The 23,878-nt window shown below is 42.7% G+C and overlaps 1 pseudogene; it reads right to left on the bottom strand.

Annotated features, from left to right (window-relative positions):
• LOC109907731 (solute carrier family 12 member 5-like) overlaps positions 1 to 23,878 on the bottom strand; it is a 184,225-nt pseudogene that overhangs the window by 113,335 nt on the left and 47,012 nt on the right.

The raw sequence follows: 23,878 nt of genomic DNA on the forward strand, positions 1-23,878 counted from the left end.
GGAAATGCTAGCCAACAATTGCTGAGCATATTTTGGAACTCCTTCAAGACTGTTGGAAATTAATTCCAGGTGAAGCTGGTTGAGATAATGCCAGGAGTGTGCAAAGCTGTCATCAAGGCAAAGGGTGGCTAGTTTGAAGAATCTCAAATATAAAATATATTTTGATTTGTTTAACACTATTTTTACTGTTTTCTACATTGTAGAATAATAGTGAAGACATCAAAACTATGAAACACGACAAATGGAGTCATGTAGTAACCAAAAAAAAGAAAAATCCTTGAATGTGTAGGTGTGTCTGTCACACCCTGATCTGTTTAACCTGTCTTTGTGCTTGTCTCCACCCCCCTCCAGGTGTCACCAATCTTCCTCATTATCCCTAGTGTATTTATACCTGTGTTCTCGGTTTGTCTGTTGCCAGTTCGTCTTGTCCTGTCAGATCTTACCAGTGTGTTTTCCCGGCTCCCTGCTTTCTCAAGTTCTGTTCCCTAGTTCCCCCAGTTCTGACCATTCTGCCTGACCTGACCCCGAGCCTGCCTGTTGAGCTCTACCTGCCTGACTGACCCGTTTACAAACTTCTGCCTGTCCTGACCCTGAGCCTGCCTGCTGTTCTTTACCTTATTGTCTCTACCCTGGATTACAGACCTCTGCCTGCCTTTGACCTATCTTTTGCCTGCCCCCTGTTTATGCATCTGTGACTCTAGCTGTCTGCATCCGGGTCTTATTCTGAGTTCTGATAGTGTCCAAACTTTTGACTTGTACTGTATGTGTTTTAGAAACCTTGTAAGAACCTGCTCTTTCCATTATGAAATCAAAATGTCTTACCTCTATGAAGGATAATTTGAAAAAGTTGGTAAGCTCTGTTGTCTTCTTTGTCAATTACTCACGCTGTTCTGCTATCTCTTCATTCACATTTTAGCGCCTGGCTCTGCAGACGCGCGCAAGGAGTGTGGATGAAATGATGAATAACATGTGCAAGTCTATTTATTTTGGAACGCTCGTACAAGCAACGTGTTATTGAAATCCAAACAAATAAAATATGATTTGTCTCATGCTTTGTAAACAACAGGTGTTGACTAACAGTGAAATGCTTACTTACTGGCCCCTCCCAACAACGCAGAGAGAACTTTTTGATAAAATAGCACAATAATAACATGAGGAATAAATACACAATGAGTAACGATAACTTGGCAATATACTCATGTTCGAGTAACGAGTCAAGGTGCAGGAGTACGAGGGGTTTGAGGTAGATATGTACACATAGGTAGGGATATGGCGACCAGGCAACAGGGTAGATGATAAACATTAGTAGAAGCAGCATATGTGATGAGTTAAAAGAGTTAGTGCAAAAAGGGTCAATGCAGATAGTCTGGGTAGCTTTAATTGGATAACCATTTGACAGTCTTATGGCTTGGGGGTGGAAACTTTTGAGGGTTCTGTTGATTCCGGACTTGGTGCATCGGTACCGCTTGCCGTGCAGTAGCAGAAAGAACAGACTATGACTTGGGTAGCTGGAGACAATTTTTAGGACTTTTCTTTGATGGTGCAGCTGTATAACTTGCTGAATTTTTTCAGTCCTCCTGAGTGGGAAGAGGCTTTGTCGTGCCTTCTTCATGACTGTGTTGGGGTGTGTGGACCTTAGTGATATTGACTCTGAGGGACTTGAAGCTCTCAACATGCTCCACTATATCCCATCAATGTGGATGGAGGTGTGCTTGGCCCTCCGTTTCCTTTAGTCCACGATCAGCTCCTTTGTCTTTCTGATGTTAATGGTGAGGTTGTTGTCCTGGCACCACACTGCCAGGTCACTAACCTTCTCTGTATAGGCCGTCTCATCGTCATTGGTGTTCAGCTCAACCACCGTTGTGTCGCCAGCAAACTTAATGATGGTGTAGGAGTCGTGTGCGGCCATGAGTGAACAGGGAGTGCAGGAGGGGTCTTTGCACGCACCCCTGAGGGGCCCCCATGTTGAGGGTCATTGTCTGGTTTGGGTGTAAGTGAGCAACAGCAGGAAAACGTTTTGGAAGCACCAATGTGTATGGGAGAGCATGTAAAGGACACCAGCATGCACCAGCACAAGGCTCAGTCAGGTCAAACTTACGGGAAAACAGGGGGTTCAAAGGCCGTCTTGATGACCCCAGCATAGACAGCCAGGATGGACAGAATGACGCAGGCCAGGAAGACCAGAGCCAGCTTGTTGACATATTTGACCCCCACAAACACCACCGTGGCCATGAAACTGAGCACAATGGTGCCGTATACACGCATGTTGTTCAGCATCGCTGCCTCCATATCAGCACCCTCCAGACCCTCCATCTTAAAAATGGCTGCCTGGGGGAGGATGTAGATCTGGAGAAGGGAAAGATGGAGGAAGAGAGAGAAAGGGAGGTGGAGGGAAAAGGAGAGAGGAAGAGAAAAGAGAGGAAGAATAGGATGGAGGGAGAGAAAGGGTGTGTTAAAAATGACATGGTGAGACGAGGATGGAGGGAGAGTGGGAGCGAGCGACAGAAAAGGATGAGGAGAAAAAAGGAAGCAGGGAGTGAGTGAGAGGGTGTGGGAATAGATATCAGATATTATCTCAAACATTGGAAAAATCATATAAATGTAATGGATAATGGATTTCTTTAATATCATTATAATGGCACAGACAAGGCACTAACAAATGAACAGTTTGCTGTGAGTGTGACAGCTTGCTTGATTAATCAATTATAATTGAGATATTATCAGGAATTGCAACAACTTTTCATATTTGTCTAAAATGAAAATATATCAACATAATTGATTGTATTTAATGGATACTTTTGGCATAATCTATTGCACCACAATCTGTAGGCAGAAGAACAAACATCTTCCTCCTGCATTCATCAATGTTGCATGTGGTCTCGCCCCCAAAATAAAACGCCAGACACAAGGCACAGGGGGAAAGAAAACAGATAGCAAACAAAACAATAAAATAATAGCAATCATCTTTCCTTACCAGTAGAAGTTCGATGGCACCAAGGATGTACATTGCACCTGCAAAAGTAGTTCCTAGATAGAAGCAAATTCCGACAGCTCCGCCAAACTCAGGGCCAAGGGAACGGGAGATCATGTAGTAGGAGCCTCCGGCTGAAAGACACAAACACAAACACAGCCATTGGCATTCCTCTTTTGCTCAATATTGTTTTCAATGATAAACCCCAGGTCTGCACATACAGTAAGTCTAAAGACTTTGGGCTTGAATATGCAGAAGTAGTAGTTTGTCAACAGAAATATAGTTGCTGCATAGACATTGCTTAGGCATGTTAGAGCTTATCAGGAAAAAAGCCCTAGCCTTTCTATACAGTATCATGACTCAATGGATTGGCACAGAATAGTTTGAGTTTCCGAATAGAAATAGAAAGGTTTCTGATGTTTCACACTTTCACACTTCGACACTTTCATACTTTGTACAGATGATAGAAGGGGTGCTAGTACAGTGTGGTTCTGGTTTAGCCATGCTAGCATTAACTGTCCTATCACAGACCAGAGAAATATCAGATGTGAAAACCTAACTGGTTGGGGAAAAAACAACAAGATTGTCATGCGTTACCCAGACCATCCATTCATGCACGCACCAAGGTGTGCCTGTGACACACACTCACCTGGCACCACTCCATTTGTTGCGATGGCACTCATGGAGATAGCTGTCAGCATGGTCTGAGAGGAGGCAGAGGGGAGATAGCACTATTTTAAAAATGGAGCAGTTCCATCTGTTTTAGCCCTCAGCTGCAGAGTGCTGATTCTTAGTGAAACAGTGTAAGGCAAGGCACCACACCCGAACAAAGGAATTATAGTCGTTTAATCATATCACAGTCCACTTTTACCAGTTGAATGTGGACACAAATATAATGCTTTTTTTCTTCACCCTGAATGATGTCAGCCTTTTGGTTTCATTTTGTTAAGACACTTCAGGACATACACATGGGAGATTGTGGATAATTATGTTTTTCATCTTCATTTCAATTGCACTTTGGGTGCTTTAAAAAAAAAACGTAATATAGAATAAAACTTTGACATCATACCAACAATTCCCTAAGTGTAAGTCTGGAGAACATGTCTAGTGATAAATACACAACCTTTGATGAATGCAGATGGTTCTGAGGCTGAGAAAAAGGATATGGCAAGTGGGAAGAGTCTGCCTTTTGGAAAATGGCAGTTAAAGATAAGTACACTGAATTTAGACTACCAAATGTCAAACACCAATTTAGACCCAATCCCCATCTCTCCAAACTAAGTTGCTATAACATTCTCTATGAAATTATGTGTGATTCAATGTAGTGAGCTTTGAAGTTATGCATGTATGCCCATTTACAGGTGGTATACACTTTCATCAACTTTATGACATTTTTACTTCTATTTTTTGAAAATACTAATGTTAATGGACCAAAATACCCCAAAATCTCAAAATTGTAATTTTAGCCTGTGGTGCCTATATTGTTTGTGATGAATATGTATGAATATGAACTTTGGGAGGATGGTTCCAAACAGTTTCTTAGCTATTTGGCTGATGATCGATCATGACAACATACACAATGCAACCTTGAACTAAACTGACGCCTCATCAATCTTAATCAACATCCCTGATGGAAGAAAATAGAGATCACAGCAATCAATAGTTTCAGTATTTATATCTAAGGTGTGAATAATCTGCAGGCTTGACATAAAAGTTTCCCTTAACCACAGATCTAGGATCAGATTACACTACCTCCAAATAACCATATCCGTTCGATGGGTGAAAAAATAGCAGACTCTGGATCAGTGGTTTATGTATACCTAATCTGTGTTGCTTATTTAATCTGCCCTTTCAGCTGGGTCCCAAAGCCCCAGAGGAGAAAAGGGCATCAGCTAAATAAAGGATTAATCATTTATATGTTTGGGCAGGCAGACCAACCATCTCTGCTAAAGCTCAGTGCAGGTAGGGCATTTCACAAAACCACAAGGTAGAATGAAAATGAGGAGAGAGAGAGGGGGAGAGGCAGGAAGACAGAGAGGGCAGGAAGGGGGGTGAGAATGGAGAGTGGAGAGAGAATTGAAAGGGACAGATATGGAGAGAAGTGGGAAAAGAAGGAGGGAGAATTAGGCTCGTAAGAATGGAATCATGAGAGATAGAGCATGAGAGGAGTAGAAGGGTGCCTGTGAGAGGGGAAAGATGACAGTAAATTAACAAGACATGAGAAAGACAGTTGTGGGGTGTCAGGAAGAGGGCGAGAAGGACAGTAGAAAAAGGAGGTAGAGCATGAGGGATGGTATTAGAGAGAGGCCCTCATTAAAAAGAGAGAGGGATAGTTAGCCAAAGAAAGATAGAGCTAGTCATGGGGAGAGAGAGAGACGGCTAGATAGAGACAAATACGGAACAGATCAGGGAAGAGTCGAACGGAGAGAGAACAAGATATCTGGAGAAAGGGAAAGAGATGGATACAGAGAGACACTGATGAAAATAGATCTCAGGACAGAGGGAGAGAGAAGAAGTCACGGAGAGACAAAAATAGTGTGACATAACAAATGTGATAGAGAGAGATGATTTAGCTCAATCAATAAATAAAAGAAAATGTTATTTGTCACATGCACCAAAAACCGTGAAATGCTTACTTACAAGCCCTTAACCAATAATGCAGTTGAAGAAATAGAGTTAAGATAATATATACAAAATAAACTAAAGTATAAAATAAAAAGTAACACAATAAAATAACAATAAAGAGGCTACAGTGCATTTGGAAAGTATTCAGACATCTGGAATTTGAGATGTTTCTACAACTTGATTGGAGTCCACCTGTGGTAAATTCAATTGATTGGACATAATTTGAAAAGGTACACACCTGTCTATATAAGGTCATACAGTTGACAGTGCATGTCAAAGCAAAAACCAAGCCACAAGGTTCAAGGAATTGTCCATAGAGCTCTGAAACAGGATTGTGTTGAGGCACAGATCTGAGGAAGGGTACTAAAAAATGTCTGCAGCATTGAATGTCCCCAAGAACACAGTGGCCTCCATCATTCTTTGGAACCACCAAGAATGATCCTAGAGCTGCCTGGGAAAACTGAGCAATCGTGGGAGAAGGGCCTTGGTCTGGGACGTGACCAAGAACCCGAAAAAAGTTCCAGAGTTCCTCTGTGGAGATGGGAGAACCTTCCAGAAGGACAGCACTCCACCAATCAGGCCTTTATGGTCGAGTGGCCAGATGGATGCCACTTCTCAGTAAAATGCCCATGACAGCCCGTTTCGAGTTTGCCAAAAATCCCCGAAAGACTCTGACTAACAAGATTCTCTGGTCTGATGAAACCAAGATTGAACTCTTTGGCCTGAATTCCAAGCATCACATTTGGAGGAAACCTGGCACCATCCCTACAGTGATGCATGGTGCTGGCAGTATCATGCTGTGGGATTTATTTATTTATCTGTTATTTTACCAGGTAAGTTGACTGAGAACACGTTCTCATTTGCAGCAACGACCTGGGGAATAGGAGCGGGATGAATGAGCCAATTGTAAACTGGGGATTATTAGGTGAGGTCCAGATTGGGAATTTAGCCAGGACACCGGGGTTAACACCCCATACGATAAGTGCCATAGGATCTTTAATGACCTCAGAGAGTCAGGACACCCGTTTAACGTCCCATCCGAAAGACAGCACCATACACAGGGCAGTGTCCAATCACTGCCCTGGGGCATTGGGATATTTTTTTTTAGACCAGAGGAAAGAGTGCCTCCTACTGGCCCTCCAACACCACTTCCAGCAGAATCTGGTCTCCCATTCAGGGACTCATCAGGACCAACCCTGCTTAGCTTCAGAAGTAAGCCAGCAGTGGTATGCAGGGTGGTATGCTGCGGGGATATTCTTCAGTGGCAGGGGGACTAGTCAGGATTGAGGCAAAGAATAGCAGAACATTTTAGAATAAGGCTGTAACCTGTAAAACGTTGAAAAAGTCAAGGGGTCTGAAAACTTTCCAAATGCACTGTACATTGGGGCGGCAGGGTAGCCTAGTGGTTAGAGTGTTGGACTAGTAACCGGAAGGTTGCAAGTTCAAATCTCCGAGCTGACAAGGTACAAATCTGTCGTCCTACCCCTGAACAGGCTGTTAACACCGTCATTGAAATTAAGAATTTGTTCTTAACTGACTTGCCTACTTAAATAAAATATACAGGGCGTACATAATCAAGATAATTTGTACATGTAGGTAGGGGTAAAGTGACTCTTCCGTTTGTGTTTCCAGTGTATAAGCCTGGAGCTGTGTGTGTAATCTGGTGAGTAGTAAATGCAGAGGTGACCCTCTCAGGGCCCAACAGTAGTGAAGGGTAATTTGTCTCTCAGACAACTAATCGTTGTCAGTGAACTCTCGTTCACATGTCGTTAACCATAGTGTGCTTACTGGATTTGTCTATGAGACTTGTTCGGCATACAAATAAGATTATGTATTGATCTCTTTGAAACAAGATCTAGTCTAACCAGATTAGATTGCGAATGACATTTGGCGGAATACATTTCTTGCCGTGAGGGTGATAGGCACAATATCGTTTGTAGCACCCGAAACAATTCGTCCTCAAGTTCAAGTTTGTTGAGCAGAGGCTATATATGTTTTTGTTCTACAAAGCTGTGTCCATAACATTCAATAATCAATTAATTGTATACATTCTTGCACCATGGGATCAATTATTAGTTGTAAACATGTATTTACGGCCGCGTGTGCGGCCAGCAGGTCAAACGAACGACTCAAATGAACAAATCACTCAGAAAAACAAATCATGACTCTCGAGTCAGTACAAAGAGTAGTTCAAAAATAATGAATCGTTTGATAACTGCACATCATTATCCAAAAGGCGTGGTGGCGTGGCACCGCTAAGTGACTCCTAATCAGGTGGTAATGCTACCTAAGGACCACAGATAAGGCCCTAATTAATGGGACTTGCAACAGCAAACGTCCCACTTTAAATCTACATCACACTTCTTATTATTATTTCGAATGCTACTCCTCTTCCACCGTTTAAGCTAGAAACTCTGTGCAGACCGGTCTGGATTAAGTTGCTTGTATACAACTTTTTGATATAATTTATTTTTAAACTATTCAACTTTTTGTCAATCTTTCATGGGATTTCCTCAACATTGTACAACATTGTGACTTTGTGACTCCCAGCATTCTATTCTATTCACTCTAACAACGTAACTTTTGACACAAATCAGCTATTTTGACCACTTTCCCAATGACTTAGATAAAACTTAGAGTATTTGAAATATTCCTCTACTTCTCTGCTATTCATATCCGAAATGAGAACAAAAATATATTCTACTAATCTGTTGATACAGCCGTTCTAGTAACCACATCACAGCACTTTAGACAACAATATTATTTTTTTTTTTTGTTTTTTTGGGGGGTGGGGTGGTTCAGCTTTAATTTTGGAGATAGATTGTAGCTTCCATCAATGTAATTGTCTGCATCATTTCCAATCCCCCGTATCTTTCTATCTTCCTACAGTTGAAGTCGGAGGTTTACGTACACTTAGGTTGGAGTAATTAAAACTCGTTTTACAACCACTCCACAAATTTCTTGTTAACGAACTATAGTTTTGGGAAGTCAGTTAGGACATCTACTTTGTGCATGACACAAGTCATTTTTCAAACAATTGTTTACAGACAGATTATTTCACTTATAACTCACTGTATCACAATTCCAGTGGGTCAGAAGTTTAAATTCCAGAAAATGATGTCATGGCTTTAGAAGCTTCTTATAGGCTAACAGACATCATTTGAGTCCATTGGAGGTGTACCTGTGGATGTATTTCAAGGCCTACCTTCAAACTCAGTGCCTCTTTGCTTGACATCATGGGAAAATCAAAAGAAATCAGCCAAGACCTCTGAAAAAAACCTCCTCTGGTTCATCCTTGGGAGCAATTTCCAAATGCCTGAAGGTACCACGTTCATCTGTACTAACAACAGTACGCAAGTATAAACACAATGGGACCACGCAGCCGTCATACCGCACAAGAAAGAGACGCGTTCTGTCTCCTAGAGATGAACGTACTTTGGTGCGAAAAGTGCAAATCAATCCCAGAACAACAGCAAAAGACCTTGTGAAGATGCTGAAGGAAACAGGTACACAAGTATCTATATCCACAGTAAAACGAGTCCTATATCGACATAACCTGAAAGGCCGCTCAGCAAGGAAGAAGCCACTGCTCCAAAACTACTATAAAAAAAGCCAGACTACGGTTTGCAACTGCACATGGGGACAAAGATCGTACATTTGTAGAAATGTCCTCTGGTCTGATGAAAAAAAGATAGAACTGTTTGGCCATAATAATGACCATTGTTGTTGGAGGAAAAAGGGGGAGGCTTGCAAGCCAAAGAAAACTATCCCAACCGTGAAGCATGGGGGTGGTAGCATGATGTTGTGGGGTTACTTTGCTGCAGGAGGGACTGGTGCACTTCACAAAATAGATTGCATCATGAGGAAGGAAAATGATATGGATATATTGAAGCAATATCTCAAGACATCAGTACACAAGTTAGTTAAAGCTTGGTCGCAAATGGGTCAACAATTTAAAGGCAATGCTACCAAATACTAATTGAGTGTATGCAAACTTCTAACCCACTGGGAATGTGATGAAAAAATACAAGCTGATATAAATCATTCTCCCTACTATTATTCTGACATTTCACATTCTTAAAATAAAGTGATGATCCTAACTGGCCTAAAACAGGGAATATTTACTAATATTAAATGTCAGAAATTGTGAAATGTATTTGGCAAAGGTGTATGTAAACTTCCGACTTTAACTGTATATACACATACATACACAGACATATATACATATATACACATGCACACTGTTTTTAGAATATACCTTTATTATTCCCCACAAACTCTACCACCCCTCCCCCAATTTGAGTAAACTAAATAACAATAACACTTTGGCTTCTACCTTCAGTTTATACATATTTTACAGACACAATCTATTTTAAAATAATTATATTTTGTTTGTTGTTAGTCCTGGCCTTCCTCTATTTCTGATGTCCATCCAGTTGATTTCTATTTGTAACTGTGCTATTTCACAAAAGTTCTGATCCTATACACATTTTTCAGTCCCAGTTTGTTTTACATTTGTTATCTTGTTGTTATTAGTCTCACCCTTCAGCTCCATTCAACCACTCCCATCTATTGCTTAACACTATCCATTTTGGATTTTTATTTGCCATATATTTTTCAACTGTGCTGTGATGATTCACAAAAGTACTGAACCTTTCTATTCTCATAGTTTCTACAGATTGTAAATTAAAGATAAACAATAATTTTGTATAATAATTTTGAATCCGGTGTCGTTTTGTGTGTCAATTCATAAACCATGTGCCATGGAATCGGTACATCTCTTCCCAACTTTTTTCCAATTTAGATGGCACCTCTGTCAATTTTTTGGTCCTTAAATGAAACTGGTATACATTTTTATTTATCACACATTTCTTTAACCATTTTTGGTCTTTAATGCAGGGATGACAGACAAGTTCCTTACTTTTTTCCCCTTCCACTTGCCTCTTCCATTTCTGTGGTAATGCTGCAATTAGTTGGTTGTAATTTTGGGTAACAACAAATTAGAGGGTATGACATTTGAGTCTATTCTGCTATTTAAGTCATGCTCTTTGGCACAGAACTGAGATCAGATTACCCATTATCAAGTGAGGATAAATGATATTCTCCCATCCTGCTGTCTTTTCTATCTAACACATCTGATGGATCTCCACAAAGAGCAGGCTTTGCTGCTCAGGGTCTTCTAGTCTATTAGTAATGTAACACACAGCCCTCTACTATCCCTGGGGTGGGACTGGAACAGAGGTCAAACTGGTCACCACCTTTATGTATTGCCCCAAATAGCAGTTCTTTATAGTCCTGAGCTCACTGCTGAGTTGTTGGGGTTTGATGTTGTCTTTGATCAGTTCGGGATGGGCTATATCTGCCTTCAGGGTCAGTGCTGCTGCTGACATGCTAATCGGCAGTAATTGAGCTGATAGCAGCTCAGAGCGCTAGCTAGCCTTCATTTGTCACTGGATCAGTGACAGGTGTGGGTAAGGGCAGTCACCTAGTGTTTGGGGATTGGCTCAAGATAGTACTAGCCTTGAGAACTAAGTACTAAGGCTATAGCTTTCAGTCTCTTGGTGCGCAAACCAAAAGGAACACCGTTTGGATAAATGCATTCTACATGCATTATGAAATTTAAGTTACAGTTCTTATGGCTTAAATCCTTATTTTCAGTAGAAAATGATGAAATTACTGTGAACCCGGAATGTGATGGAATCTGAAAATATACTTGGGTATACAACACTTAAAAAATATATATATATTTACGTAAGTAAGTTAAGGGAAATGTATTCTGTAAAGCTTTCAGGGCTACCTCAGGTCAAAACAGGATTAAACTAGGATTTACTCAACTGGGAGAGCTTTGGGACATCAAACATAATTCAAATGGAAGTGGCGTTGAGTATATCCTTATCAGTGCTGCAAACGTGCCTCTCTTTCTGCTCTGGCTGGCAGAGTGCCCATTCTAACAATGATGGAGAGAGGATAGAGGGGAGGGGAGAGACAAAGTGGATAGAAGGGAGAAAGAGAAAAAGAGGAAAACACGGAGGGTGATATAAAGAGAGAGCAAGTTTAAGGGGAAGAAAAAGGAGGAGAACAGGAGAGAGAGAGTGAGTGAAAAGAATATGGTCCAGAGCTGTGACTCACCGTGGAGCAGCACATGAAGACGATGATGAAGGAGCCAAAGACCCCTCCTATGCCCACCATCCAGGTCATCCGCAGGAATAGGATCACACCAAAGATATTCTGGATGCAGGGCAGGTAAACCCCCATCAGAGTGCCCAGCGATGGTGCCTGGAGAACAAACACAAATCAATACTGATTAAATATGAAAATGTTTAACTGTGGCATGGCAGTACAAACTTGATAAAAGTACAGTAATGTACCCCACACCATTAGTGGAACAAAACAAATTCCTCTAGTGACCGGCTCCGGCATCTGAGTTGATTGGAGGAATTGAGTGGGGGACATCTCCTCCCTCATTAACCTATTTGAATGGCAGCAGTAAGAAAGCACTTTCTCCTCCTTTTCCTCATTATTTTGGGCTGGCGATACGTTTGTGGCTCTCCTTGATTGAAGGCTTTTTTTGCTTGTGAGGCATAAAGCTGAAATTCAGGCAACAGAGATTCCTCGGTGTCTCACTACATGGACTTAAAATAATCCAGATGTATGATATCATATTAGTGGACACTTACTTTCACTCTTCTATTCACGCAGGTGGAGGTGGCTCTAGGATACTGGCTGAGGTTGCACAAATCCTCTATCTCTGTCAGCTCATTTAGCTAATGACTAGCAATTGTCCTATTACTAGGGAGAAGGACCATCTAATTATTTTCTTAATGTGGGCCTGTCTGTCTAGATATGTATAGAGGAGAAAATGTAGTTCTCAAACTCTTCAATTGACCAGACATGGCTTTCAGCTATTGAGTTATATGGGATTGGATCTCCCATAGGACTTCACTTCACCATTCTTCTCTGAAGATTCTCTCAAGCTCTGTCAGGTTGGATGGGGAGCAACGCTGCACAGCTATTTTCAGGTTTCTCCAGAGATGTTTGATTGGGTTCAAGTCCGGGCTCTGGCTGGGCCACTCAAGGGCATTCTGAGACTTGTCCCGAAGCCAATCTTGTATTGTCTTGGCTGTGTGCTCAGGGTCGTTGTCCTGTTGGAAGGTGAACCTTTGCCCCAGTCTGAGGTCCTGAGCGCTCTAGAGCAGGTTTTCATCAAGGATCTCTCTGTACTTTGCTCTGTTCATCTTCCTCGTGATCCTGACTAGTCTCCCAGTCCCTTCTGCTGAAAAACATCCCTACAGCATGATGCTGCCACTAACATGTTTCCCCGTAGGGATGATGCCAGGTTTCCTCCAGACGTGATGCTTGGCATTCAGGCCAAAGAGTTCAATCTTGTTTTCATCAGACCAGAGAATCTTGGTTCTTAAGGTCTGAGAGTCCTTTGGGTGCCATTTGGAAAACTCCATGCAGGCTGTCATGTGCATTTTACTGAGGAGTGGCAGTCCGCATGAGAGCCAGTTTCATCATAGAGCTTGATGGTTTTAGCGAAGTTCTTGAAAATTTCCGTATTGACTTACCTTCATGTCTTAAAGTAATGACGGACTGTTGTTTCTCTTTGCTTATTTGAGCTGTTCTTGACATAATATTGACTTGGTCTTTTACCAAATATGGCTTTCTTCTGTATACCACCCCATACATATTAAGAAGGAAATAAATTCCGCAAATTAACTTTTGACAAGGCACACCTGTTAATTGGAATGCATTCCAGGAGACTACCTCATGAAGCTGGTTGAGAGAATGCTAAGAGTGTACAAGCTGTCATCCGTGCCAGAGGTGTCTACTCTCAAATATAAAATAAAACATAATATAACACTTATTGGTTACTACATGATTCCATATGTGTCATTTCATAATACCACATCCTAATAATATTATCTCATAATACCAGCCTCTTGTGGCCTCCTGGCTGGAAGGAGCTGTCAAATTAGGATGTAGATAACAAGAAAAGGAGTGGAAGTGAATGATACAGTAACCTGACTCAGACCAGTGTAACAAGACAGGCCTAGAGAGTAGCTTCATGTATCAGGATTATGCTCCACTCCACATAACAGGGCTAACAGGGCTAATGTGGCCCTGCTCAGGTCCTATAAATTACCAAACTGATGTGTAACATCAGGGAAGGAAAAGGGCAGCACACACAGCCATCAATCACGTCCTGTCCAGGCCTAAACATGGCTGACAGCGTCATCAGTAATCCTCCTTTCCGTTCTTAATCAGCTTAATCCTCCACCTTGTCAGGTGGACAATGGTGACCTGGAAGGACCATACTCTGCCGCATCAGATCAATTCAAACTCCAGCTAATGTTTATGTTTAGGGACCACACTTTAGTTTAGATTAGATGAAGTACCTTGATAGCAGGTTTTTTTTTGGACGGAGCCGCCCCCTCCTCGTTCTCGGCCTCCTCGTGCTCTTTGCTGCCCTGAGGCAGGTTGGAGTAGTTGGCCAGACTGCTGAGTATGGACGACACCATGGGACTGTTGTCCATCTCCTCCTGCAGTACACAGGGACAGGTGGACAGACATCATATCAGCCCTCTAAGGTGTATTGACAACTGAGAAACCACTACTTATTTCAAAGAATTCAAACCACCTGGTGCCTGAGCAAGCAAGGTGTCGTATAAACTGTAGGTGGTCGTTTTAAACAAAGGGAACAAAGTAATGACAGTATTTAATTATTGTGTAATTATAGTGAAGCAAGTTAGGGAGCCCTGTGTTACAGACCTCAAACAGGGCCATATTCTTGCCATTGTACTGCTGGCTCTTCTCCACGTCGCTGGCACTGCTGCTGTTGATGAAGGGACTGCTCTCCTTGGGGTTCCCATCACCTGCAACAAACAGACAGCACAACAACAGTTAACAGAGAAACACACATTATACAAAATATAATCATTAAAGGAGAGATGTTGATTAAAATGGGGGTGAGGGGTTTTTGATTTTTTTCTTTCTATGAATATAAACGTTTGCAAAACACAGGCATTAGCCACAATGAAAATGTACTTTCTCATTTACTTTTAAATGAGAGACCCAGTTTGTTTTAACAGGAGGAGAGAAATTATTGGATTTCAATGAGTATGTGTATGTGTTGTTGTCACGTTCTGACCTTTATTTCCTTTTTTTTGTCATTATTTAGTATGGCCAGGGCGTGAGTTGGGGTGGGCAGTCTATGTTTGTTTTTCTATGATTTTAGGATTTCTATGTTTCGGCCTAGTATGGTTCTCAATCAGAGGCAGGTGTCATTAGTTGTCTCTGATTGAGAATCATACTTAGGTAGCCTGGGTTTCACTGTTTGTTTGTGGGTGTTTGTTTCCATGTCTGTGTTTTTCACCACACGGTACTGTTTTGTTTTTTGTTTGTTTCACGTTTATTGTTTTTTTTTATCAGTTGTGTTCATGTTGAGTATTTCTTATTAAAAGAACCATGGACACTTACCACGCCGCATATTGGTCCTCCGATCCTTCTCGCCTCTCCTCTTCAGAGGAAGAGGAGGAAAACCGTTACAGTTGTTTGTAAATAAATGATGTTAGCTTGGAGAAATGATTCATTGTTCAGTATTTAATTACGTTAGCACTCATAGTTGCTAGAGCCAGGAAACGCTTTGTTTAGATGGACCGATACAGGCTTTGTGTGGGGAGGGTCTGTGCTGGCAATGACAAATGGAACCAGATATTCCAAATTGTGTGTGTTCATTATCTTGGTAAATATGTATCATATCACACAAAGAACCTCATAGAAATGAAAACAAATCAGTGTCGTTTTGATATTAGGAGGTGTTATTTCACTTTCGGGAAACACAGAGGGGCATTAGACACGCATACATGCAGGCAAGCAGGAACGCTGACGCTCGCACACATACACACACACCTTAGACAACACACCTAACAGAGTAGTTAACAGTCTCTTGGCCTTGCTCTGTGTTCATGCTCTGTGGGTCCTACAGTCAGCAGCCCCTATCACTTTCTGACACACAGAGAGGCCCAGTCATCCAATCAATACCTTTTTGGATTGCCTGTCCTGTCCCCTCTCCAGCCTGGCCAGGCGCTCTGACTGTGTCCCCTGCATGGCCCTGTCTGCTGCCTGCCACAGACTCTGTGCACAGGGCTTATTAATAGTGTGTATGGAGGGCGGTAGGGAGCGGTGGCCGATATGGGCACCGGCTGCATCTCTTCCCCGCCACTCCACGCCAGTCCCAGAAGAGAACCTTCTCAGACGGCAGGAGAGGAATACTAAAGAGCCACTGCAGTGCATTAGCGCCAGGCAGCCAGGTAGCACAGAACAACCAACCAACCACACCAACAAAAACTAAAACACGCAGCACATCACTGCACAATAAAACTGAGTCTACACACTCTTAGAAAAAAAAGAGTTCCATAAGGATTCTTCGGCTGTCCCCTTTTTCATTACAGGTAGAACTCTTTTGGGTTCTATGTAGAACCCTCTGTGGGAAGGGTTTTACATGGATCTTAAAAAGGTTATATCTGGAACCAGATCAAACTCTTGGAAGACTTGGAAATCTCTAACAAAGCATTTGCAGCACACTATGATCTTCTTACATGGTAGAACCCCTATAGTGTATGGATCTGGATAGCACCATGCTACTAGAGCTATAACATGTCATCTTAATATGCTGTATACAAACCTAAACATCATCCTGATCTCATTCCTGAGATGCCCATTAGGGAGCAGATGGAGTGGCTCATATCATTAACAATAGCCCGGCTCTTTTAATCAACAGGCATGGCCTTGCAATGTGCACAGCAGTTTATTCTGCTTTATACTTTTCTATGTCCCTATCCAAGTGCATGTGCTTCAACATTGAATTAGTCCTTATCTGCATGCTTTATAGAAATGGGCCATAAAATGGGCTAACTTTCCTCACAAGGTCTCAAAGTGCTTTTAAGATGTATTTCATCTTTCTGCATGCTCTGTTTGGAATTCAAATTGTTCACTGAACATATTCTTACTGTAGTAATTGATTATTCATTATAATTATTGTAAACTAAATAGATTGTTATTGAGTTGAGAAATCGAGAACAATAGAGGATGTTGTAAGGGAGCGTCTGTATGCCTGTGCCATCTGTGAGTGTGTTTTGTGTGTGTGTGTGTGTGTGTGGATCGATTTGACCTCCGTTAGATTTACATACAGCTCTCTTCGCCCTTTACCTGCCATATTGATCGTGACAGGTAAGGACGTCCACACACTTCAGTTGTGAACTGATTCTCCCGCTCAGCTATCCTGCACCATCTTAACTGCTTTGGTCCTGCATACCTCACTCTCTATCTCCACAGTGATACCAGTTGGAGGGAGGTAGGTAGAACATTAAGAGGGACAAAGTGAAAATACAGATCTAAGCCTAGATTCAATCATGTCACGCGTTAACCAGTGGTAGCTGGACCCGCAATAGCATGGTGTTTTGCGTTAAAAGCTGTCAAATCAGTGGCTGCTCGTGTGGTCATTGTCACGAAGCCATAAGCATCCCATTTGCATTAGAAGAAGTTCAGAACGAGAAAGTGTAGACTATACAGAAGTAATGGCACTGACATTTAAAATCTTTCAACAAAAATAATAGTGATTAATATCAGCCTAATCGAGGTGTAGATTACAACACACATTCCAGTGTTCCAATTTGTAACAAGGCTGCATGGGATTATTACTAATCCAACTCGGCACATCCAATGGCAATTTCCGCAATAGGTATAAGGCCAGGAGCCGCTTGCTGATTTGACAGCTCCAACGCCGTTACACCTGCGACACGCCTAAATAAAAACAATGAAACTTCTATGCAGTTGTCGGTTATTGCGGATTAAGGCAGAACTGATTGAATTTCTGGACAAGTGGAGAAGGGGGCCATTTAGTGAGGGTAGGTGGTGGTGTGTGTGTGTGTCAGCGTGTGTGTGTGTGTGTATGTGTGTGTCTGTGTGTGGGTGGTTGTGTGACTATGCTCTATATACATTCTCTTTAATTAAGACCACAGTGTGTGCGCTCATGATAAAGGTTGCCCCATACAGCGTGTCCACCGAGTCCTTGGTGCCACAGAAAATGTTGCTTAATGCCTAAGGATAAGGCTCCATGTTATTTAGACCACTCTCCTTTCCTCTGCCTCTGCACGTCCCTCACTGTAAAAAGATTAAAAAGTGGATTCAACGTACAATGTAACTCTTTATGACAATACTTTACATATATCCTAAGGCCTTTCTTTGAGGGCCTAGTTACACCCTAACGCAGTGATCTGAAATTCCTGGTTTTCAGGCCACGGCAAGCCTGCAAGTCACATTATGCTGGCTTGCAAAGGGCAGTGTAAATCCTATTGGAATCAAGCCAGAGTGAGGATATCCAACAACTGGAACTATTAATCACCCCCAACCTACATTGAGAATAACTGCCAGAGTAAGGAAAACTGATTATTGAGAGTACTTAAATCCTATAAACTTGAATAGCCATTTCAGTCATGGGTACAAAAGTCCAACTACTAACAGATTGGATTAGTTCAGAAATATTTACGTTATTTATGTTTGTGTAGCCTAAAATTAATCAACCAATCAATGAACTGTAATTGCAAAAACACAGTTATTGAAACAAACAATTCTGAAAATACTGAAAAAAGAGCTTGCTGGGAAATATGATATTGATGGGTGTGGTTATGAGTGGTTTTGCACAAACACATTTGTGTTTTTACTCAAGAAGCTTGTTCAAATTCAGCTAATTTCGATCACAGTTTGTTGATTCAAGGTACCATTGTAAGGCAACAAGCTACAATAGGATTTTGAGTTAGCTCAACATTTGTGCAAATAGCTAAACCAACATACAGTGTTGCCTTCCAAAGGCAAACATGAATTTGTAATTCAACACAACACGTTTTTATACATTCAGCCTACTGTGTGCAAAGTTTGTTTAGCTCAATTTGTTGTCTTTCTGAAGTCCACCCAACTCACAGAACAACTATGATTAAGTCATTGGTTAAGTTGGCATTTTTACAGTGCTACGATGTACTGCCTAGAAGGTCAGCATCCCGGAGTCCACTCTTCACTGTTGACGTTGAGACTGGTGTTTTGCGGGTACTAATTAAGCTGCCAATTGAGGACTTGTGAGGCATCTGTTTCTCAAACTAGACACTATGCACTTGTCCTCTTGTTCAGTTGTGCATCGGGGCCTCCCACTCCTCTTTCTATTCTGGTTAGAGACGGGAGTAGTAGACAGCGTTGTACGAGAACTTCTGTTTCTGACATGGAATAGCCTTCATTTCTCAGAACAAGAATAGACTGATAAGTTTCAGAAGAAAGGTCTTTGCTTCTAGTCATTTTGAGCCTGTAATCGAACGCACAAATGCTTATGCTCCAGATACTCAACTAGTCTAAAGAAGGACAGTTGTATTGCTTCTTTAATCAGATTAACCCTTTTCAGCTGTGCTAACATAACTGCAAAATGTTTTTCTAATGATCAATTAGCCTTTTAAAATGATAAACTTGGATTAGCTAACACAACGTGCCATTGGAACACAGGAGTGATGGTTGCTGATAATGGGCCTCTGTACGCCTATGTAGATATTCCATTTCCAGCTACAATAGTAATTTAAAACATTAACAATGTCTACGTTGTATTTCTGATCAATTTTATGTTATTTTAATGGTAAAAAAATGTGCATTTCTTTCAAAAACAAGGACATTTCTTAGCGACCCCAAACTTTTGAACGACAGTGTATGTGTGGCTGTTGGTCCTCAAGTAGCTCGCTGACACTATCCGATCCTCTCTCTCAAGCAGATCAATGATGTTCAAGGCATTAACTATGCACACACAAACTGACTGAAATAACATAAACAGGAAATACATGACTTTCATCATCAGCTTGAGCCATAGGTCTGATGGCGTAGCAGTGAAGACGTGTTTGTTTGTTTGTTTGTTTGTTCCTCTCGTGTACTTTTGTATTTTCCATATTTTTTGTTTATATATTTCAATTTATTTTCAATCTCTTTTCGATTATTAATTCGATTATACATTCCAGTAACCTGCCTCACCTAATGTCATACGGAATCGCTATTATTTTCAATTTTAGAACACATTCAAGAACCTCCAGAAACTAACCAGCTAATTAGCTACAAGCTATTTAGTCATTGTTAGCCACTGCTAGCGGCTTTTACCTTCTGCACAGATAACAGCCCTGTTCTTAGCCTGGATAATACTCGCTAGTCTACCAGTATCGGACTGTCTCTCCACAACAACGCCGGATTCCTGCTGTAATCCCTGGACCACTACTTCTGATCTTCACAGCTAAATTGCAGCTAGCTAGCTAGCTAGCTCACAGCCTGCAGCTAGTTAGCTCACAGCTAGCTTGGACTCACCGTGGCATCCAGTACCAAAGACATCCCTGAGGCCCACCACCCGGCCTACTCAGCTGTTCACCCGAACCCCACTCATACACGGCTAGAGCCCAATACTCCACCGGATCCTTGCCGTAAACTCTGGACCTTGACACTGGATCACCGCTGCTACCGATTGGCTATAGTGGCAAACGCCACTGCCACGAAGCTAGCACCAGTTAGCCGTGAGCCAGGCTCATCTCCCGGCTAGCAAACTAAATTCTACAATAACTCTTTCACCATCTGGCTTGGATTCTCTGTCGACACAGCGCCCCTATGATCACTTGGCTACATAACTGCTGGACTGTCCATTAATCACGGTACTCCATTCTGTTTATTTATTTTTTATCTGGCGGCCCCAGCTGCGAACTCAGACTCTGTGTGTAGTTAATCCGACCCTCTCTGCCTAGTCATCGCCATTTTACCTGCTGTTGTTGTGTTAGCTGATTAGCTGTTGTTGTCTCACCTGTTGTTTTAGCTAGCTCTCCCAATCAACACCTGCGATGACTTTATGCCTCGCTGTATGTCTCTCAAATGTCAATATGCCTTGTATACTGTGATTCAGGTTAGTTATCATTGTTTTAGTTTACAATGGAGCCCCTAGTTCCACTCTTCATACCTCTGATACCTCCTTTGTCCCACCTCCCACACATGCGGTGACCTCACCCATTACAACCAGCATGTCCAGAGATACAACCTCTCTTATCATCACCCAGTGCCTGGGCTTACCTCCGCTGTACCCGCACCCCACCATACCCCTGTCTGCGCATTATGACCTGTATATACTCTACCACGCCCAGAAATCTGCTCCTTTTATTCTTTGTCCCCATCGCTCTAGGCGACCAGTTTTGCTGCACCCTCATTCTACTCCTCCTCTGTTACACGTTTGATGTGGAGGTGATGTGGAGGTAAACCCAGGCCCTGCTTGTCCCCAGGCACCCTCATTTGTTGACTTCTGTGATCGAAAATGCCTTGGTTTCATGCATGTCAACATCAGAAGCCTCCTCCCTAAGTTTCTTTTACTCACTGCTTCAGCACACTCTGCCAACCCTGATGTCCTTGCCGTGTCTGAATCCTGGGTTAGGAAGGCCACCAAAAATTCTGAGGTTTCCATGCCCAACTATAACATTTTTCGTCAAGATAGAACTGCCAAAGGGGGAGGAGTTGCAGTCTACTGCAGAGATAGTCTGCAAAGTAATGTCATACTTTCCAGGTCCATACCCAAACAGTTTGAACTTCTAATTTTAAAAATGAACCTCTCCAGAAATAAGCCTCTCACTGTTGCCGCCTGCTACCGACCCCCCTCAGCTCCCAGCTGTGCCCTGGACACCATTTGTGAATTGATCGCTCCCCATCTAGCTTCAGAGTTTGTTCTGTTAGGTGACCTAAACTGGGATATGCTTAACACCAATCTAAGCTAGATGCCCTCAATCTCACACAAATCATCAAGGAAACCACCAGGTACAACCCTAAATCTGTAAACAAGGGCAACCTCATAGACGTTATCCTGACCAACTGGTCCTCCAAATACACCTCCGCTGTCTTCAATCAGGATCTCAGCGATCACTGCCTCATTGCCTGTATCCGCTACGGGTCCGCAGTCAAACGACCACCCCTAATCACTGTCAAACGCTCCCTAAAACACTTCTGCGAGTAGGCCTTTCTAATCGACCTGGCCCGGGTATCCTGGAAGGATATTGACCTCATCCCGTCAGTTGAGGATGCCTGGTCATTCTTTAAAAGTAACTTCCTCACTTTCTTAGATAAGCATGCTCCGTTCAAAAAATGCAGAACTAAGAACAGATATAGCCCTTTGTTTACTCCAGACCTGACTGCCCTCGACCAGCACAAAAACATCCTGTGGCGGACTGCAATAGCATCGAATAGTCCCTGCGATATGCAACTGTTCAGGGAAGTCAGGAACCAATACACGCAGTCAGTCAGGAAAGCAAAGGCCAGCTTTTTCAAGCAGAAATTTGCATCCTGTAGCTCTAACTCCAAAAGGTTCTGGGACACTGTAAAGTCCATGGAGAACAAGAGCACCTCCTCCTAGCTGCCCACTGCACTGAGGTTAGGTAACACGGTCACCTCCAATAAATCCGTGATAATCGAAAACTTCAACAAGAATTTCTCAACAGCTGGCCATGCCTTCCTCCGGGCTACTCCAACCTCGTCCAACAGCTCCGCTCCCCCCACAGCTACTCGCCCAAGCCTCCCCAGCTTCTCCTTTACCCAAATCCAGATAGCAGATGTTCTGAAAGAGCTGCAAAACCTGGACCCGTACAAATCAGCTGGGCTTGACAATCTAGATCCTCTATTTCTGAAACTATCCGCCGCCATTGTCGCAACCCCTATTACCAGCCTGTTCAACCTCTCTTTCATATCGTCTGAGATCCCCAAGGATTGGAAAGCTGCCGCGGTCATCCCCCTCTTCAAAGAGGGAGACACCCTGGACCCAAACTGTTACAGACCTATATTCATCCTGCCCTGCCTATCTAAGGTCATCGAAAGCCAAGTCAACAAACAGATCGCTGACAATCTCGAATCCCACCGTACCTTCTCCGCTGTGCAACCTGGTTTCCGAGCCGATCACGGGTGCACCTCAGCCACGCTCAAGGTACTAAACGATATCATAACCGCCATCGATAAAAGACAGTACTGTGCAGCCGTCTTCATCGACCCTGCCAAGGCTTTTGACTCTGTCAATCACCATATTCTTATCGGCAGATTCAGTAGCCTCGGTTTTTCTAATGACTGCCTTGCCTGGTTCACCAACTACTTTGTAGACAGAGTTCAGTGTGTCAAATCGGAGGGCATGATGTCCGGTCCGCTGGCAGTCTCTATGGGGGTACCACAGGGTTCAATTCTTGGGCCGACTCTTTTCTCTGTATATATCAATGATGTTGCTCTTGCTGCGGGCAATTCCCTGATCCACCTCTACGCAGACGACACCATTCTGTATACTTCTGGCCCTTCCTTGGAGACTGTGCTATCTAACCTCCAGACGAGCTTCAATGCCATACAACACTCCTTCCGTGTGGCCTCAAACTGCTCTTAAACGCTAGTAAAACCAAATGCATGCTTTTCAACCGTTCGCTGCCTGCACCGGCACCCCCGACTAGCCCACCACCCTGGATGGTTCCGACCTAGAATATGTGGACATCTATAAGTACCTAGGTGTCTGGCTAGACTGTAAACTCTCCTTCCAGACTCATATCAATCTCATATCAATCTCCAATCTAAAATCAAATCTAGAGTCGGCTTTCTATTTCCCAACAAAGCCTCCTTCACTCACGCCGCCAAACTTACCAGGTAAAACTGATTATCCTACCGATCCTCGAATTCGGCAATGTCAACTACAAAATAGCTTCCAATACTCTACTCAGCAAACTGGATGCAGTTTATCACAGTGCCATCTGTTTAGTTACTAAAGCACCTTCTACCACCCACCACTGCGACCAGTATGCTCTAGTCGAATATGCTCTACATATTCGTCGCCAGACCCACTGGTTCCAGGTCATCTACAAGTCCATGCTAGGTAAAGCTCCGCCTTATCTCAGTTCACTGGTCATGATGGCAACACCCACCCGTAGCACGCGCTCCAGCAGGTCACTGATCATCCCTAAAGCCAACACCTCATTTGGCCGCCTTTCCTTCCAGGTCTCTGCTGCCTGTGACTGGAACGAATTGCAAAAATCGTTGATGTTGGAGACTTTTATCTCCCTCACCAACTTTAAACATCTGCTATCTGAGCAGCTAACCGATCGCTGCAGCTGTACATAGTCCATCGGTAAATAGCCCACCCAATTTACCTACCTCATCCCCATACTGTTTTTATTTCTTTACTTTTCTGCTCTTTTGCACACCAGTATATCTACC

This window comes from Oncorhynchus kisutch, linkage group LG17 (assembly GCF_002021735.2).
Source record: "Oncorhynchus kisutch isolate 150728-3 linkage group LG17, Okis_V2, whole genome shotgun sequence".
Lineage (NCBI taxonomy): Eukaryota > Metazoa > Chordata > Actinopteri > Salmoniformes > Salmonidae > Oncorhynchus > Oncorhynchus kisutch.